Raw genomic sequence first — 12488 nt, 5'->3', positions numbered from 1 at the left:
CACCTTCACCGTACCAAGCATCACCTTCACCGCACCAAGCATCACCTTCACCGTACCAAGTATCACCTTCACCGTACCAAGTATCACCTTCACCGTACCAAGTATCACCTTCACCGTACCAAGTATCACCTTCACCGTACCAAGTATCACCTTCACCATACCAAGTATCACCTTCACCATACCAAGTATCATCTTCACCATACCAAGCATCACCTTCACCATACCAAGCATCACCTTCAACATACCAAGCATCACCTTCACCATACCAAGCATCACTTCACCATACCAAGAATCACCTTCAACATACCAAGCATCACCTTCACCATACCAAGCATCACCTTCACCATAGCAAGCATCACCTTCACCATAGCAAGCATCACCTCCACCATAGCAAGCATCACCTCCACCATAGCAAGCATCACCTTCACCAAAGCAAGCATCACCTTCACCATAGCAAGCATCACCTTCACCATAGCAAGCGTCACCTTCACCATAGCAAGCGTCACCTTCACCATAGCAAGCATCACCTTCACCATAGCAAGCATCACCTTCACCATAGCAAGCATCACCTTCACCATAGCAAGCGTCACCTTCACCATAGCAAGCGTCACCTTCACCATAGCAAGCATCACCTTCACCATAGCAAGCATCACCTTCACCATAGCAAGCATCAACTCCACCATAGCAAGCATCACCTCCACCATAGCAAGCATCACCTTCACCATACCAAGCATCACCTTCACCATACCAAGCATCACCTTCACCATACCAAGCATCACCTTCACCATACCAAGCATCACCTTCACCATAGCAAGCATCACCTCCACCATAGCAAGCATCACCTCCACCATAGCAAGCATCACCTTCACCAAAGCAAGCATCACCTTCACCATAGCAAGCATCACCTTCACCATAGCAAGCATCACCATCACCATACCAAGCATCACCTTCACCATAGCAAGCATCACCTCCACCAAAGCAAGCATCACCTTCACCATAGCAAGCATCACCTTCACCATAGCAAGCATCACCTTCACCATAGCAAGCATCACCTTCACCATACCAAGCATCACCTTCACCATACCAAGCATCACCTTCACCATACCAAGCATCACCTTCACCATACCAAGCATCACCTTCACCATACCAAGCATCACCTTCACCATACCAAGCATCACCTTCACCATACCAAGCATCACCTTCACCATACCAAGCATCACCTTCACCATACCAAGCATTACCTTCACCATACCAAGCATCACCTTCACCATACCAAGCATCACCTTCCATACCAAGCATCACCTTCATCATAGCAATCATCACCTTCACCATACCAAGCATCACCTTCACCATACCAAGCATCACCTTCACCATACCAAGCATCACCTTCACCATACCAAGCATCACCTTCACCATACCAAGCATCACCTTCACCATACCAAGCATCACCTTCACCATACCAAGCATCACCTTCACCATACCAAGCATCACCTTCACCATACCAAGCATCACCTTCACCATAGCAAGCATCACCTTCACCATAGCAAGCATCACCTTCACCATACCAAGCATCACCTTCACCATAGCAAGCATCACCTTCACCATAGCAAGCATCACTTTCACCATAGCAAGCATCACCTCCACCATAGCAAGCATCACCACCACCATAGCAAGCATCACCTCCACCATAGCAAGCATCACCTCCACTATAGCAAGCATCACCTCCACCATAGCAAGTATCACCTTCACCATACCAAGCATCACCTTCACCATACCAAGCATCACCTTCACCACACCAAGCATCACCTTCACCATACCAAGCATCACCTTCACCATACCAAGCATCACCTTCACCATACCAAGCAACACCTTCACCATACCAAGCAACACCTTCACCATACCAAGCAACACCTTCACCATACCAAGCAACACCTTCACCATACCAAGCACCACCTTCACCATACCAAGCATCACCTTCAACATACCAAGCATCACCTTCACCATACCAAGCATCACCTTCACCATACCAAGCATCACCTTCACCATACCAAGCATCACCTTCACCATAGCAAGCATCACCTTCACCATACCAAGCACTACCTTCACCATAGCAAGCATCACCTTCACCATAGCAAGCATCACCTTCACCGTACCAAGCATCACCTTCACCGTACCAAGCATCACCTTCACCGTACCAAGCATCACCTTCACCGTACCAAGCATCACCTTCACCGTACCAAGTATCACCTTCACCGTACCAAGTATCACCTTCACCGTACCAAGTATCACCTTCACCGTACCAAGTATCACCTTCACCATACCAAGTATCACCTTCACCGTACCAAGTATCACCTTCACCGTACCAAGTATCACCTTCACCATACCAAGTATCACCTTCACCATACAAAGTATCACCTTCACCATACCAAGTATCACCTTCACCATACCAAGTATCACCTTCACCATACCAAGCATCACCTTCAACATACCAAGCATCACCTTCAACATACCAAGCATCACCTTCACCATACCAAGCATCACCTTCACCATACCAAGCATCACCTTCAACATACCAAGCATCACCTTCACCATACCAAGCATCACCTTCACCATACCAAGCATCACCTTCACATACCAAGCATCACCTTCACCATAGCAAGCATCACCTTCACCATACAAAGCACCACCTTCATCATAGCAAGCATCACCTTCATCATAGCAAGCATCACCTTCACCATAGCAAGCATCACCTTCACCATAGCAAGCATCACCTCCACCATAGCAAGCATCACCTCCACCATAGCAAGCATCACCTTCACCAAAGCAAGCATCACCTTCACCATAGCAAGCATCACCTTCACCATAGCAAGCATCACCTTCACCATAGCAAGCATCACCTTCACCATAGCAAGCATCACCTTCACCATAGCAAGCATCACCTCCACCATAGCAAGCATCACCTCCACCATAGCAAGCATCACCTTCACCATACCAAGCATCACCTTCACCATAGCAAGCATCACCTTCACCATACCAAGCATCACCTTCAACATACCAAGCATCACCTTCACCATACCAAGCATCACCTTCACCAAAGCAAGCATCACCTTCACCATAGCAAGCATCACCTTCACCATAGCAAGCATCACCTTCACCATAGCAAGCATCACCTTCACCATAGCAAGCATCACCTTCACCATAGCAAGCATCACCTTCACCATAGCAAGCATCACCTCCACCATAGCAAGCATCACCTCCACCATAGCAAGCATCACCTCCACCATAGCAAGCATCACCTCCACCATAGCAAGCATCACCTCCACCATAGCAAGCATCACCTCCACCATAGCAAGCATCACTTCCACCATAACAAGCATCACCTTCACCATAGCAAGCATCACCTCCACCATAGCAAGCATCACCTCCACCATAGCAAGCATCACCTTCACCAAAGCAAGCATCACCTTCACCATAGCAAGCATCACCTTCACCATAGCAAGCATCACCTTCACCATACCAAGCATCACCTTCACCATAGCAAGCATCACCTCCACCATAGCAAGCATCACCTTTACCATAGCAAGCATCACCTTCACCATAGCAAGCATCACCTTCACCATACCAAGCATCACCTTCACCATACCAAGCATCACCTTCACCATACCAAGCATCACCTTCACCATACCAAGCATCACCTTCACCATACCAAGCATCACCTTCACCATACCAAGCATCACCTTCACCATACCAAGCATCACCTTCACCATACCAAGCATCACCTTCACCATACCAAGCATCACCTTCACCATACCAAGCATCACCTTCACCATACCAAGCATCACCTTCACCATACCAAGCATCACCTTCACCATAGCAAGCATCACCTTCCATACCAAGCATCACCTTCACCATAGCAAGCATCACCTTCACCATACCAAGCATCACCTTCACCATAGCAAGCATCACCTTCACCATAGCAAGCATCACCTTCACCATAGCAAGCATCACCTTCACCATAGCAAGCATCACCTTCACCATAGCAAGCATCACCTTCACCATAGCAAGCATCACCTTCACCATAGCAAGCATCACCTTCACCGTACCAAGCATCACCTTCACCGTACCAAGCATCACCTTCACCGCAGCAAGCATCACCTTCACCGTACCAAGCATCACCTTCACCGTACCAAGCATCACCTTCACCGTGCCAAGCATCACCTTCACCGTACCAAGCATCACCTTCACCGTGCCAAGCATCACCTTCACCATACCAAGCATCACCTTCACCATACCAAGCATCACCTTCACCATACCAAGCATCACCTTCACCATACCAAGCATCACCTTCACCATACCAAGCATCACCTTCACCATACCAAGCATCACCTTCACCATACCAAGCATCACCTTCACCATACCAAGCATCACCTTCACCATACCAAGCATCACCTTCACCATACCAAGCATCACCTTCACCATAGCAAGCATCACCTCCACCATAGCAAGCATCACCTCCACCATAGCAAGCATCACCTTCACCAAAGCAAGCATCACCTTCACCATAGCAAGCATCACCTTCACCATAGCAAGCATCACCTTCACCATAGCAAGCATCACCTTCACCATACCAAGCATCACCTTCACCATAGCAAGCATCACCTCCACCAAAGCAAGCATCACCTTCACCATACCAAGCATCACTTCACCATACCAAGCATCACCTTCACCATACCAAGCATCACCTTCACCATACCAAGCATCACCTTCACCATACCAAGCATCACCTTCACCATAGCAAGCATCACCTTCCATACCAAGCATCACCTTCACCATAGCAAGCATCACCTTCACCATACCAAGCATCACCTTCACCATAGCAAGCATCACCTTCACCATAGCAAGCATCACCTTCACCATAGCAAGCATCACCTTCACCATAGCAAGCATCACCTTCACCATAGCAAGCATCACCTTCACCGTACCAAGCATCACCTTCACCGTACCAAGCATCACCTTCACCGTAGCAAGCATCACCTTCACCGTAGCAAGCATCACCTTCACCGTACCAAGCATCACCTTCACCGTGCCAAGCATCACCTTCACCGTGCCAAGCATCACCTTCACCGTACCAAGCATCACCTTCACCGTACCAAGCATCACCTTCACCGTACCAAGCATCACCTTCACCGTACCAAGCATCACCTTCACCGTACCAAGTATCACCTTCACCGTACCAAGCATCACCTTCACCGTACCAAGTATCACCTTCACCGTAGCAAGCATCACCTTCATCATACCAAGCATCACTTCACCATACCAAGAATCACCTTCAACATACCAAGCATCACCTTCACCATACCAAGCATCACCTTCACCATAGCAAGCATCACCTTCACCATAGCAAGCATCACCTTCACCATAGCAAGCATCACCTCCACCATAGCAAGCATCACCTTCACCAAAGCAAGCATCACCTTCACCATAGCAAGCATCACCTTCACCATAGCAAGCATCACCTTCACCATAGCAAGCATCACCTTCACCATAGCAAGCATCACCTTCACCATAGGAAGCATCACCTTCACCATAGCAAGCATCACCTCCACCATAGCAAGCATCACCTCCACCATAGCAAGCATCACCTTCACCATAGCAAGCATCACCTTCACCATACCAAGCATCACCTTCACCATAGCAAGCATCACCTCCACCATAGCAAGCATCACCTTCACCATAGCAAGCATCACCTTCACCATAGCAAGCATCACCTTCACCATACCAAGCATCACCTTCACCATACCAAGCATCACCTTCACCATACCAAGCATCACCTTCACCATACCAAGCATCACCTTCACCATACCAAGCATCACCTTCACCATACCAAGCATCACCTTCACCATACCAAGCATCACCTTCACCATAGCAAGCATCACCTTCACCATAGCAAGCATCACCTTCACCATAGCAAGCATCACCTCCACCATAGCAAGCATCACCTCCACCATAGCAAGCATCACCTCCACCATACCAAGCAACACCTTCACCATACCATGCATCACCTTCACCATACCAAGCATCACCTTCAACATACCAAGCATCACCTCCACCATAGCAAGCATCACCTCCACCATAGCAAGCATCACCTCCACCATAGCAAGCATCACTTCCACCATAGCAAGCATCACCTCCTCCATAGCAAGCATCACCTTCACCATAGCAAGCATCACCTTCACCATAGCAAGCACACCTCCACCATAGCAAGCATCACCTTCACCGTAGCCAACATCACCTTCACCATACCAAGCATCACCTTCACCATACCAAGCATCAGCTTCACCATACCAAGCATCACCTTCACCATAGCAAGCATCACTTCCACCATAGCAAGCATCACCTTCACCATAGCAAGCATAACCTTCACCATACCAAGCATCACCTTCACCGTAGCAGGCATCACCTTCACCGTAGCAGGCATCACCTTCACCGTAGCAAGCATCACCTTCACCGTAGCCAACATCACCTTCACCGTAGCAAGCATCACTTTCACCATACCAAGCATCACCTTCACCATACCAAGCATCACCTTCACCATACCAAGCATCACCTTCACCATACCAAGCATCACCTTCACCATACCAAGCATCACCTTCACCATACCAAGCATCACCTTCACCATACCAAGCATCACCTTCACCATACTAAGCATCACCTTCACCATACCAAGCATCAGCTTCACCATACCAAGCATCAGCTTCACCATACCAAGCATCACCTTCACCATAGCAAGCATCACTTCCACCATAGCAAGCATCACCTCCACCATAGCAAGCATCACCTTCACCATAGCAAGCATCACCTTCACCATAGCAAGCACACCTTCACGATAGCAAGCATCACCTCCACCATAGCAAGCATCACCTTCACCATACCAAGCATCACCTTCACCATACCAAGCATCACCTTCACCATACCAAGCATCACCTTCACCATAGCAAGCATCACCTTCACCATACCAAGCATCACCTTCACCATACCAAGCAACACCTTCACCATACCAAGCATCACCTTCACCATACCAAGCATCACCTTCACCATACCAAGCAACACCTTCACCATACCAAGCAACACCTTCACCATACCAAGCATCACCTTCACCATACCAAGCATCACCTTCACCATACCAAGCATCACCTTCACCATACCAAGCATCACCTTCACCATAGCAAGCATCACCTTCACCATAGCAAGCATCACCTCCACCATAGCAAGCATCACCTCCACCATAGCAAGCATCACCTCCACCATAGCAAGCATCACCTCCACCATAGCAAGCATCACCTTCACCATACCAAGTATCACCATCACCATACCAAGCATCACCTTCACCATACCAAGCATCACCTTCACCATACCAAGCATCACCTTCACCATACCAAGCATCACCTTCACCATACCAAGCAACACCTTCACCATACCAAGCAACACCTTCACCATACCAAGCAACACCTTCACCATACCAAGCAACACCTTCACCATACCATGCATCACCTTCACCATACCAAGCATCACCTTCAACATACCAAGCATCACCTCCACCATAGCAAGCATCACCTCCACCATAGCAAGCATCACCTCCACCATAGCAAGCATCACTTCCACCATAGCAAGCATCACCTCCTCCATAGCAAGCATCACCTTCACCATAGCAAGCATCACCTTCACCATAGCAAGCACACCTCCACCATAGCAAGCATCACCTCCACCATAGCAAGCATCACCTCCACCATAGCAAGCATCACCTCCACCATAGCAAGCATCACCTCCACCATAGCAAGCATCACTTCCACCATAACAAGCATCACCTTCACCATAGCAAGCACACCTTCACGATAGCAAGCATCACCTCCACCATAGCAAGCATCACCTTCACCATACCAAGCATCACCTTCACCATACCAAGCATCACCTTCACCATACCAAGCATCACCTTCACCATAGCAAGCATCACCTTCACCATACCAAGCATCACCTTCACCATAGCAAGCATCACCTCCACCATAGCAAGCATCACCTTCACCATAGCAAGCATCACCTTCACCATACCAAGCATCACCTTCACCATACGAAGCATCACCTTCACCATACCAAGCATCACCTTCACCATACCAAGCATCACCTTCACCATACCAAGAATCACCTTCACCATACCAAGCATCACCTTCACCATACCAAGCATCACCTTCACCATACCAAGCATCACCTTCACCATACCAAGCATCACCTTCACCATACCAAGCATCACCTTCACCATACCAAGCATCACCTTCACCATACCAAGCATCAGCTTCACCATACCAAGCATCACCTTCACCATAGCAAGCATCACTTCCACCATAGCAAGCATCACCTCCACCATAGCAAGCATAACCTTCACCATACCAAGCATCACCTTCACCATACCAAGCATCACCTTCACCGTAGCAGGCATCACCTTCACCGTAGCAAGCATCACCTTCACCGTAGCCAACATCACCTTCACCGTAGCAAGCATCACCTTCACCATACCAAGCATCACCTTCACCATAGCAAGCGTCACTTCCACCATAGCAAGCATCACCTTCACCATAGCAAGCATAACCTTCACCATACCAAGCATCACCTTCACCGTAGCAGGCATCACCTTCACCGTAGCAAGCATCACCTTCACCATACCAAGCATCACCTTCACCATAGCAAGCATCACTTCCACCATAGCAAGCATCACCTCCACCATAGCAAGCATAACCTTCACCATACCAAGCATCACCTTCACCGTAGCAGGCATCACCTTCACCGTAGCAAGCATCACCTTCACCGTAGCCAACATCACCTTCACCATACCAAGCATCACCTTCACCATACCAAGCATCAGCTTCACCATACCAAGCATCACCTTCACCATAGCAAGCATCACTTCCACCATAGCAAGCATCACCTTCACCATAGCAAGCATAACCTTCACCATACCAAGCATCACCTTCACCGTAGCAGGCATCACCTTCACCGTAGCAGGCATCACCTTCACCGTAGCAAGCATCACCTTCACCGTAGCCAACATCACCTTCACCGTAGCAAGCATCACTTTCACCATACCAAGCATCACCTTCACCATACCAAGCATCACCTTCACCATACCAAGCATCACCTTCACCATACCAAGCATCACCTTCACCATACCAAGCATCACCTTCACCATACCAAGCATCACCTTCACCATACCAAGCATCACCTTCACCATACTAAGCATCACCTTCACCATACCAAGCATCAGCTTCACCATACCAAGCATCAGCTTCACCATACCAAGCATCACCTTCACCATAGCAAGCATCACTTCCACCATAGCAAGCATCACCTCCACCATAGCAAGCATCACCTTCACCATAGCAAGCATCACCTTCACCATAGCAAGCACACCTTCACGATAGCAAGCATCACCTCCACCATAGCAAGCATCACCTTCACCATACCAAGCATCACCTTCACCATACCAAGCATCACCTTCACCATACCAAGCATCACCTTCACCATAGCAAGCATCACCTTCACCATACCAAGCATCACCTTCACCATACCAAGCAACACCTTCACCATACCAAGCAACACCTTCACCATACCAAGCATCACCTTCACCATACCAAGCATCACCTTCACCATACCAAGCATCACCTTCACCATACCAAGCATCACCTTCACCATAGCAAGCATCACCTTCACCATAGCAAGCATCACCTCCACCATAGCAAGCATCACCTCCACCATAGCAAGCATCACCTCCACCATAGCAAGCATCACCTCCACCATAGCAAGCATCACCTTCACCATACCAAGTATCACCATCACCATACCAAGCATCACCTTCACCATACCAAGCATCACCTTCACCATACCAAGCATCACCTTCACCATACCAAGCATCACCTTCACCATACCAAGCAACACCTTCACCATACCAAGCAACACCTTCACCATACCAAGCAACACCTTCACCATACCAAGCAACACCTTCACCATACCATGCATCACCTTCACCATACCAAGCATCACCTTCAACATACCAAGCATCACCTCCACCATAGCAAGCATCACCTCCACCATAGCAAGCATCACCTCCACCATAGCAAGCATCACTTCCACCATAGCAAGCATCACCTCCTCCATAGCAAGCATCACCTTCACCATAGCAAGCATCACCTTCACCATAGCAAGCACACCTCCACCATAGCAAGCATCACCTCCACCATAGCAAGCATCACCTCCACCATAGCAAGCATCACCTCCACCATAGCAAGCATCACCTCCACCATAGCAAGCATCACTTCCACCATAACAAGCATCACCTTCACCATAGCAAGCATCACCTCCACCATAGCAAGCATCACCTCCACCATAGCAAGCATCACCTTCACCAAAGCAAGCATCACCTTCACCATAGCAAGCATCACCTTCACCATAGCAAGCATCACCTTCACCATACCAAGCATCACCTTCACCATAGCAAGCATCACCTCCACCATAGCAAGCATCACCTTCACCATAGCAAGCATCACCTTCACCATAGCAAGCATCACCTTCACCATACCAAGCATCACCTTCACCATACCAAGCATCACCTTCACCATACCAAGCATCACCTTCACCATACCAAGCATCACCTTCACCATACCAAGCATCACCTTCACCATACCAAGCATCACCTTCACCATACCAAGCATCACCTTCACCATACCAAGCATCACCTTCACCATACCAAGCATCACCTTCACCATACCAAGCATCACCTTCACCATAGCAAGCATCACCTTCACCATAGCAAGCATCACCTTCCATACCAAGCATCACCTTCACCATAGCAAGCATCACCTTCACCATAGCAAGCATCACCTTCACCATAGCAAGCATCACCTTCACCATAGCAAGCATCACCTTCACCATAGCAAGCATCACCTTCACCATAGCAAGCATCACCTTCACCATAGCAAGCATCACCTTCACCATAGCAAGCATCACCTTCACCATAGCAAGCATCACCTTCACCATAGCAAGCATCACCTTCACCATAGCAAGCATCACCTTCACCGTACCAAGCATCACCTTCACCGTACCAAGCATCACCTTCACCGCAGCAAGCATCACCTTCACCGTACCAAGCATCACCTTCACCGTACCAAGCATCACCTTCACCGTGCCAAGCATCACCTTCACCGTACCAAGCATCACCTTCACCGTGCCAAGCATCACCTTCACCATACCAAGCATCACCTTCACCATACCAAGCATCACCTTCACCATACCAAGCATCACCTTCACCATACCAAGCATCACCTTCACCATACCAAGCATCACCTTCACCATACCAAGCATCACCTTCACCATACCAAGCATCACCTTCACCATACCAAGCATCACCTTCACCATACCAAGCATCACCTTCACCATACCAAGCATCACCTTCACCATAGCAAGCATCACCTCCACCAAAGCAAGCATCACCTTCACCATACCAAGCATCACCTTCACCATACCAAGCATCACCTTCACCATACCAAGCATCACCTTCACCATACCAAGCATCACCTTCACCATACCAAGCATCACCTTCACCATAGCAAGCATCACCTTCCATACCAAGCATCACCTTCACCATAGCAAGCATCACCTTCACCATAGCAAGCATCACCTTCCATACCAAGCATCACCTTCACCATAGCAAGCATCACCTTCACCATACCAAGCATCACCTTCACCATAGCAAGCATCACCTTCACCATAGCAAGCATCACCTTCACCATAGCAAGCATCACCTTCACCATAGCAAGCATCACCTTCACCATAGCAAGCATCACCTTCACCGTACCAAGCATCACCTTCACCGTACCAAGCATCACCTTCACCGTAGCAAGCATCACCTTCACCGTAGCAAGCATCACCTTCACCGTACCAAGCATCACCTTCACCGTGCCAAGCATCACCTTCACCGTGCCAAGCATCACCTTCACCGTACCAAGCATCACCTTCACCGTACCAAGCATCACCTTCACCGTACCAAGCATCACCTTCACCGTACCAAGCATCACCTTCACCGTACCAAGTATCACCTTCACCGTACCAAGCATCACCTTCACCGTACCAAGCATCACCTTCACCGTACCAAGCATCACCTTCACCATACCAAGCATCACTTCACCATACCAAGAATCACCTTCAACATACCAAGCATCACCTTCACCATACCAAGCATCACCTTCACCATAGCAAGCATCACCTTCACCATAGCAAGCATCACCTTCACCATAGCAAGCATCACCTCCACCATAGCAAGCATCACCTTCACCAAAGCAAGCATCACCTTCACCATAGCAAGCATCACCTTCACCATAGCAAGCATCACCTTCACCATAGCAAGCATCACCTTCACCATAGCAAGCATCACCTTCACCATAGCA

The sequence above is a fragment of the Amblyomma mixtum genome, unplaced genomic scaffold (assembly GCF_055824585.1).
Source record: "Amblyomma mixtum isolate Tamu unplaced genomic scaffold, ASM5582458v1 scaffold_14, whole genome shotgun sequence".
Lineage (NCBI taxonomy): Eukaryota > Metazoa > Arthropoda > Arachnida > Ixodida > Ixodidae > Amblyomma > Amblyomma mixtum.
Note: the sequence above shows the minus strand (reverse complement) of the source record.